The following is a 9000-nucleotide window of genomic DNA, read 5'->3' as shown; positions in this document are numbered from 1 at the left end:
TCCTTTCTCCTTCTTCCTTTCTCCTTCTTCCTTTCTCCTTCTTCCTTCCTGTGCATGTGCACTGCCCGAACACAGAACAGAAATACAGATGAATAACGAACTGTGAACTTGCCATATGCAATCTCTAATAAAGCGACTCATTCAGAACTATTCTGTGCTATCTCACCAGCTGTTCAGAGCTGAAATTTCGACTCTCAGCTAATGATGCTCTTGTTTTGGTTTGAAGAGAGTCATCTTGGAAAAGATAAGCAAGCTGAATTGCTGTCAGAGATTTGGTTTCTTTTTTTTGTGCTCTCTTTTTTTGTACTGCAGTAAAACCTTTGCTCTGTCTCAAAGCTCAGTATGGAAGTGTATTGTAGATGGAAATTTCTTGTGGATGCGGCATTAGCTTCAAATAAATGTACGAAGTTCCTCACGGCATCACCCTCAGCTTTGTGTGGTGGCTTAGACAGCTCTCTTCAGCTTGAGTAATAAGTTAGCTTTGACATCTCTTAATTGTGCTAGTGCTGATCAGCCAGTCAGTTCACCTAGCTGAAGTAATGCAAGGGGCTCCAAGTTAACTTTGCCATCAAGGCTGTGGAGGACTTTCTAAACCTGAAATGCTGACAAAGATGCCTCAGGCTGAAGTTCTCAAACTATGGAAGAGATTCACTCGATTGGAGATTGGTGTCAGTTGAACTCACTCTGCTTAGATGTAGATTCTTGGTTTGTAAGCCTAGTTCAATTAGGCAACTTCAGTTTGTATTGCATATTGTATATTCAACTTTTGTACCATTTTTAAGTCTCACACATTTTATACCTAGAAATGGAACCCCACACGTCTGCTCCGCAGAGATCTAACCCTGTCCTCTGCTGTTCCCACCTCTCGCCGCTGTCTTTTCTTTCTTTGCTCTTTGAATGCTGTGTTGTATTTATTCTAGGCCGACTGGAAAAGTTGTGACTTGTAGAGGCAAATGAAATTTCACATCTGGAATGGTCATGCATGGGACAAATGTGGGTGGGAATAGCGTTGACAAACGGGAGACGTCCTCCAGACGGAGCTGAAGTGCGTATTGTTCTTTTTGCTGGAATTAGACGGAGTCTTTCCTGCTCTCTCGAGCTTCTCTTAAGGCTATGTTCCAGTATCTTGTGTTTGTCCTTGAGTTCACGTCTCATCAACTTTGTTTTCTCGAAAGCAAGGGGAGTTTGAACCTGGAAAGATCTCAGCTGATGCATTTTGAAGTTTGTATTTAACTCATCAAGGGTGAGAGTTGGATTATCCTGGAGATGCTGAAGGCTAAAAATCAAGTCACGCACACACACAAATGTACTCCAGTAATTGACCTTATATGAGTAACTTCTAAATGTCATTTTATAAAGCCTGATATTCTGCTAAGTAAGGCTTGGAAACACATGAAATAGAACCATAGAATCAATAAGGTTGGAAAAGACCTCAGAGATCATCAAGTCCAACCTGTCACCCAACAAGATTGTTTAATAAAGGGATGTTTAACACACAGGGTGATGCAGGCCTCAGAGGAAAAGGCCTCCTCCGCTTTCCCTTAGGGAAGAACGACCTCATCTCACGAGTGAGGTACATCTCAGCTGGGACTGGGACAATAAATAAGCTGTCAGGATAATCTCAGTCCACCCTTGCTTTGACTTTTGTCTTCACTGTGCCTGTCCGAACTGCCAAGTGCACTGGAGAACATCCGCTGTGCGGGATGGAACCACCGCTCCACCGGCTCCTCGCTCGCTCTCACCAGCTTGGCCATGGCAACACTTTCTGTTGTGGGAGAGCCACGGGGGTTGAGGCATTCTGTAGATTTATACCTGTCTAGTTTGTAAAGTGTGTAACGTGTGCTGCAGATGTGTACTCTCTGGGCTCTATGTATCTTTACAGTAGTGTTCAATTTAGGAACAAAAACAAAACCCCTACTTAATAAATGGTTGGACACGTTGTGCTGGTAACAAGGGGAAATTTTTTTGCCATTGCATCAAACGATGCTGAGATGTATTAAACTCTTGATAGCAGACCCCCGGCCCTCCTTCCCCTGTCCTGTGGAGATAAAGTCTTTTATCTTCCTTCTCAAGCTGTCTGAGAGGCGGATGGATACGCTGGCAGACTGCATGATGTATCATTCGACAACCGTTACAGTGGAAAACAAAAATAAACCTGAACTAAACTTTGCGGTGTGCGTGTTGTGTGACACGGATCTACAGCAGCGCTGGCCTGCAGCACCCTGCCCACCACACCTAGCAGGGAGCCCTTTGGTGGCAGCCTGCTGCAGGCCAGGCCCGAGGCCACTGGCTGGAGTCTAGCTCTGCCTCCCCTCAGTTTAAGAAGGACATTGAGACACTTGAACGTGTCCAGAGAAGGGCAACAAGGCTGGGGAGAGGCCTTGAGCACAGCCCTGTGAGGAGAGGCTGAGGGAGCTGGGGTTGCTTAGCCTGGAGAAGAGGAGGCTCAGGGGTGACCTCATTGCCCTCTACAACTACCTGAAAGGAGGTTGTAGCCAGGTGGGGGTTGGTCTCTTCTCCCAGGCAACCAGCACCAGAACAAGAGGACACAGTCTCAAGCTGCGCCAGGGGAAGTTTAGGCTGGAAGTGAGGATAAAGTTCTTCACCAAGAGAGTCATTCATCATTGGAATGTGCTTGCCAGGGAGGTGGTGGAGTCACCGTCCCTGGAGGTGTTCAAGAGGGGATTGGATGTGGCACTTGGCGCCATGGTCTAGCCATGAGGTCTGTGGTGACAGGTTGGACTTGATGATCCTCGAGGTCTCTTCCAACCTTAGGGATACTGTGAGACTGTGGATGTGTAGAAATGAATTAAAAGGCTCAGATGACTCACACAGGATTATTCTTTGTTTTGAGTTCAATAATTTTACCTTCTCTACTACCTCTCCATGGAAATATTTTTCCTTCCTACTCTTTCTGAGTAGCCTGGAGGGTGGCAGGGAGACTCCTCTACTTCCCTTCTGCATGCATTTCTGGTTTTATACCAATGTCACCCTCACAATGTAATGGAGCTCACAGAATCACAGAATCAACCAGGTTGGAAAAGACCTCAGAGATCATCAAGTCCAAACTATTACCCAACACTTCCTGACAACTAATCCATGGCTCCAAGTGCCACATCTAATCCTTTTGTCAACACCTCCAGGGACAGTGACTCCACCACCTCCCTGGGCAGCACATTCCAATGGCCAATCACTCTTTCTGGGAAGAACTTTCTCCTCGCTTAGAGCCTAAACCTCCCCTGGCACCAGCTCTTGTTCTGGTGCTGGTTGCTTGGGAGAAGAGACCAACCCCCACCTGGCTACAGCCTTCTGCATCCCTGCCTCCTCCCCTAAGTCAGGGGCTTTAAAAAGCTTATTTTCAGTGATGATCATCGGGCAGGTCATGACTTTTCTACTCAGCAATGCCAATCTCTTGCAGTCCAGAACTGCAGTAGGAATGGAGCAGTCTGGTTCTGCTGCTGAGCACATTTCTAACGAGGATGAGGTGTGTTTCCATCATGACTTGTGTACGCTCATGCTGCTTTCCTCTGAGTTCTGCTAGGAACCCAGAAGTATTGGAGGCCACTTGTAGCTAGGCTCTGCTGGTGTTGTGGTGGTGACTGATGGTCAGCAGGGCAAGTACAGGCTTCCAAGAGCTAAGTACTGAGCAACTAAGTGTTTAGATGCACTACTGAAATAGATGTACTAATAATCACGGTGATTGAACCAGTATCTTTAGCAGGACAGGCCACTGTCCTAGCAGGCATAGAAATCCAGTCTGTTAGCATCTGGAGTCAGTTACTCCTAAATGAGAATGAACTTTTGATCATGCTGCTTTTGGCACACAGGAAGCACTGCTTCCTCAGCAGCTGCCTGGGGGATGGAGAGCTTTGGCTCCATCAGGGAGGAAGAGGCTTTCATTGAATCACCGCACTCTTCAGGTTGGAAAAGACCTCTAAGCTCATCTGCATTGGTGGTTTCTACTGGGGAGAGCAACCAGGGAGTCCCAAGCACTTCCCACTAGCTCTGCAGAGGGAGGCAAACACTGTTTGGTGCCACACCACAGAGCTTTTTCCATGAGTCAGAACCATGCACCCTTCAAGATCTCTCAGATAAAGCTTGTGCCTGGAGGATGAGCTCAATTACAGAGCAGGCTGTTTGCAAGTGTGTCCCTACAATTTGGGCTGTGGAAAGTGGGATTGCGTCAGTTCATCATTAACTCCATCAAAACAACAGAAATTGGTGTCTCCAAGATTCAGCTTACACAAGAGCACAGTGGAAAACAGAGCACAAGGGTTTGCCTCCCCTAGGAAAAGTCACTCCAGATCTGCTGATAAAAAAATAGTTCTTAGATAAAATGTAATTGCTTCACATTCACCCTGCAGCACAGCTGAGCTCCATGGGACTTTATTTACCCTAAAATGAGGCTTTCAGGAGTTTTGGTGGTCATACTTTATCAGCTCATACTTTATCAGCTCATACTTTATCTGCTTCCAATTCCTCCCCATCAGTCAGACCTGTGGCAGAGGTGTTTCAGTGGCTATCTTGATGCCCAGGTGGCATCTGCAGAGTCCCAGTGGGTCAGGGTTAGTTTCAGCTCCTCAAGATAATGCTGGCAGCAAGGTCCTGCTCCTGCGAGCTCCTGGATTGTCAGTTCCCCTCTACCCTTGGCTGAAAACAGTGCTTTGTCATTTACAGGCTCCTCAGTGCAGGTGTCCATCTTCAGCGCTGTGAAGCTGAGTCACAGCCAGAAACGTAACAAGGTGCTGGGGGGAGGAAGGAGGGCATCTTCTCCAACGGAATAAGGCATGGGATGAGGAAACGGCTTCCTCAAGTTGCTCCAGGGGAGGTTTAGGTTGGATATTAGAAGAAACTTCTTCACTTGGAAGTGAAGCCCTGCAACAGGCTCCCCAGGGAGGTGGTTGACTCCCTACCCCTGCAGGTGTTTAAAAGAGGCAGAGACGTGGTACTGAGGGACACGGTTTAGCGCCAGCCGTGGTAGACTGAGAGAATGGTTGGACTTGATCTAAAGGGTCTTTTCTAACCGAAACGATGTTGTGATTCTGCGACCCAGCTCCCCGCTTGCTCCGCGAGAGCCAGGCGCCCTGTAGCACACCGACCTCGCCGCACGACTGAAAGGCGGTTTAAAGGGCAAGGGCTTCACCACGGCCGGGTGTTCCCCGAGGGTTTCAGTCCCCCCGAGGCCGGGTTCTCCCTCAGGAGCCCCTTCCACGACCGGCGGGGCCACCGCCCTGCCCGCCGGGACCGGGACCGGGGCCGCGGAGCAGCCAGCCCGGCCAGCCCCTCCGCCGGGCTCGGCGGCACCGCCCGGGGGGCGGGCACGGGGGTGTCCGAGCTTCCCGCTCCCCGCCCCGGCCCCACCTCCGCCGGGCAGGCAGCGCCGCCCGCCTCCCGCAGAGCCAGGGGCGCAGCTAGCAGCGTCCCGCACCGGCCGCCGCCGAGCGCCCGGGCACCGCGGGCGCAGAGGGTGAGTTACCGCCGGGCCGGGCAGCACCGCGGCGCGGAGGGGAAGGGGCCGGGGGAGCTGCGGGGCCGCCATCGCCTCTCCTCGGAGGGGGGGGGGGTGCGTGGTGAGAGACGGGAAGGGCGGGTGGGCTGCGGGCTCCCCTCGGTGGGTGCCGAGCCCGGCGTCCCCCGGCCCTGCCGGCAGCCGGAGGCTCCGTATTCCGGTGTCCAGGTGCAGGGAGGCTGAGATGAGACCCTTGGGAGTGAGGCTGTGAGAAGCGCTGGGCGTTCGGCGTCAGGTGCTTTGGAGCCCAAACGCGGAGCGTGTTTTATAGCCGCCTTGTAAAACTGCAGCGATTACAGCGCTGCTCTTGATGATACAGCTGTAAAAAAAAGAGAGAAACAAACCCGCGATTGCTTTTTCACAGCTCTGTCAGCGAACTTCTCACTCTTCTTAGTACTTCTGAGTTCTGGCTTGTTAGGCTTCACTACAGAAAATAGCATTAAAATCATAACAAGGTTTGGGTTGAAAAGGACCTTAAAGATGATCCAGTTCCACCAGCCCAGGTTGCTCAAGGCTCCATCCACTCTGGCCATGAACACCTCCAGGGAGGGGGCACCCACAACCTTCCTTTCTGGGCAAAACCTGCTCCAGTGTCTCGCCGTAAAGAATTTCTTCCCAATCTCCAGTCTCAATCTCTTCTCTTACAGCTCAAAGCCATTGCCCCCTGCCCTCTCACAACAAGCCCTTGCAAAAAGTCCCTCCAGCTTTTTTTTTTTTCCCTCTTGTAGGCTTCCTTCAGATACCGAAGCACCTAATGAAGTAAATGCAAGTAACTAACACAAGTAAGTGAAAACCACAAAAGACAAGCCACCCACCCTAAAGTATACAAGCAGGGGCTGGGCTCCCACTGGCTGGCAGTAGCAGTGGTGCCCTACGAATGGTGTTTCTCCTGAGGATGGATGTGGGCTGCCTGTACCTATTTCCCATGCAGAGATGTGTATTTTTGTGTTGAATGAGGCTGTGAAGCCCTTGGAACGAGAGCTGTCGGCCTTGGTGCGGTGCCCAGGGCTGGGGACTGCGCAAGGCCGATGGGCGCTCAGGTAATAGGGTTCATAAAAGCAGTCCCTGGGTTGATGAGTGTGTGTGGTTGGTGCAGATAGAACTGGTTTGCAAGACTCAGCTGGTTGATTCCTGAGGGCGATCTCAGGCAAACAGGCTCCTGTGATTTGCTGTCTGAGGGGAAGTGCGGGGTAGAGCTGGGCACCGCCGAGGCAGAGATGCAGCCTGCTTCAGAAACACAGCTCTGCTAACCCCAGATGCTCAGGTCATGAGTGAAGTTTCCCTCCCTCCAGAACGTGTTTGCTTTTAAAATGATCAAATAGGAGCTGCTGAGATCCCTGATTCTCAGCTTGGTGGTGAACCCAGGAGCTCAAAGCTTTCAAGCTTCCTCCCTAACGCTGAAACTCCTGATTGCAGCACCTTGCTGTGCCTCTCCTCAGGAGAGCTTTTAAGGCAAGGACACAAAATTGAAGGTTTATGACAACAAAGAATGAATTTCGTCCTTGCCTGCGCTGGAGCAGGCATACACCAGCTTGGAGATAGGGCATTCAAAGCTGAAAGAGCACATCCTCCTTCGGGAACGTCCCCCTTGCATTGCCCGTGCTGGTCAGCACCTCAGCAGAGCACGGCCAGGCCACACACCAGCAGTGCAGTCCTGCAGGTGAATTCCAGAGCTAATTGTAGATGGATGTTTTAGAGCATGGGTGAAGGGAGTTGTCCTCTTTGTTACAGCCGGCACGGCTGGGTGATTCATCAGTCCCTGCATGGTAATACTTCTACTCTTCTAGTCAATGCACAATTAACTTCACCACCACTGCTGCTGGTGAGAGGCTTTTCCTCCTCACATCGTGCCTTAGAACCACAGAACTGTTTTGTTTTGGAAAAGACCTCTGAGATCATCAAGTCCAAGCATCAAACCCACACCACCATGGCCATTAAACCACAAACCAACGTGCCATGGCCACAGAACAACCGGTTCCACCCCCTTCCTGGGCAGCCTGTTCCAATGCCTGCACTCTTGCAGCAAAGAACTTGTTCCTCATCTCCAGCCTCAACCTCCCCAGCACAGTTTCAGGCCATTTCATCTCGTTCTATCACCTGTTACTAGGGAGAAGGGTCCATCCCTACCTCCCTGCAACCTCCTTTCAGGGAGCTGTAGAGAGCAGTGAGGTCTCCCCTCAGCCTCCTCCTCTCCAAAGAGAATGCCTTGCTTGCTTTAAGTCAATTAGCATTTCCCAGCCTGATAATTGCAGGGTTCAGCTCACAGCCAGTTGTATCCTCTCAATGACTTCCCTTCCAGAGCAGATAAGCTGTAGGGCCTTTTGCCTTAGCCTGGTTTTGTCAGTGCCCTATCTCCGAGGCTTGACATCTGGCATTCTGGCTGTGTGGTGTTAACTGTCAGGAGTCCAGTAAATCCTGTAAGCAGCTTATGTAGGATGGATCCTGCCTGTTGATCCTTGAAGGACTTCTGATGGATTCCACCCTCTGGCTGGCACCAGGTGCTGGATGCTTTATCTGGTGGAAGGGAGAGAGCCATAGAGTTGTGTTGGTTGGAAGAGACCTTTAAGATCATCGAGTCCAACCTTGAAAAGAGGGAGAACACAGCCAAGGTGAGGGCAGATACAGTCTCTTTGTTGAGGAGGTGTGCAACTGGCACGTGCAAGGTGCTGCAGGGGAAAGAATGTCTTGCAAGAACAGGCACTTCTGCCCGTGGGAAGGCTGTAGAAGAGACACCTGTGCCTTGCTAACCCCTGGCTTGAGTCATTCCATGCAGACTCTAGAGGAGGCCACAAAGATGAGCAAAGGGCTGGGGCACCTCCCCTATGGGGACAGGCTGAGAGAGTCAGGGCTGTTCAGCTTGGAGAAGAGAACGCTCCAGGGAGATATTAGAGCAGCCTTCCAGTACCTGAGGGGAGCCTACAGGAAGGCTGGGGATGGACTTTTTATGAGGGCTTGAAGGAAAGGACACGAGCTTTGAGCTGGAAGAGGGCAGATGGAGCCTGGAGATTAGGAAGAAACTCTTTGCAGTGAGGGTGGTGAGACACTGGAACAGGTTGCCCAGGGAGGCTGTGGATGTCCCCTCCCTGGAGGTGTTCAAGGCCAGGTTGGATGAGGCCTTGAGCAACCTGGGCTGGTGGAAGGTGTCCCTGCCCATGACAGGGAGGTTGGAACTAGATGATCTTTAGGTCCCTTCCAACCCAAACCATTCTGTGAATCTATGACAAATCCTCCAGCCTAAACCTAATTATGCTGTTTGAATTCTGATACTTCAGAAAATCCCCCCTTTTTTTTCCTCAAGCCCAAATTCCTCACTATTCCTTTCTTCATATCCAGTAGCTGGGTTTAGTAGATTCAAAGGAAAGGAATGCTTCAGTTATTCACGTGTGTGACTCAAAGGACTTCTGCATGAGGTGCACGTCTAACAGCTGGGGGGGGGGGGGTGGAAGGGTTTGTAGAGTGGTGCCATGCCAGCCAGCTTCAGAAGGAATTCC

General features: G+C 50.8%; 1 protein-coding gene across 2 annotated transcripts in view; it reads left to right on the top strand.

Moving 5' to 3' along the window:
• Positions 1–5419: 5419 nt before the first annotated feature.
• The window catches only part of LYPD6B (LY6/PLAUR domain containing 6B), an 84590-nt gene continuing 81009 nt past the window's right edge, over positions 5420–9000 (top strand). Inside the window, exons 1-2 of one of the 2 annotated variants that reach the window (XM_068158679.1) lie at positions 5420–5467; positions 6238–6291. The gene's annotated coding sequence lies outside the window, so the exon portion shown is untranslated. Of the gene's footprint in view, positions 5468–6223; positions 6292–9000 lie in introns of those variants that run through there. The other variant, XM_068158681.1, reaches the window with a different exon arrangement.

The sequence above is a fragment of the Melanerpes formicivorus genome, unplaced genomic scaffold (genome assembly GCF_026170545.1).
Source record: "Melanerpes formicivorus ecotype bairdi unplaced genomic scaffold, bMelFor1.0.p_v2 SCAF_41, whole genome shotgun sequence".
Classification (NCBI taxonomy): domain Eukaryota; kingdom Metazoa; phylum Chordata; class Aves; order Piciformes; family Picidae; genus Melanerpes; species Melanerpes formicivorus.
Note: the sequence above shows the minus strand (reverse complement) of the source record. Positions and strands in the feature narration are given on the sequence as shown.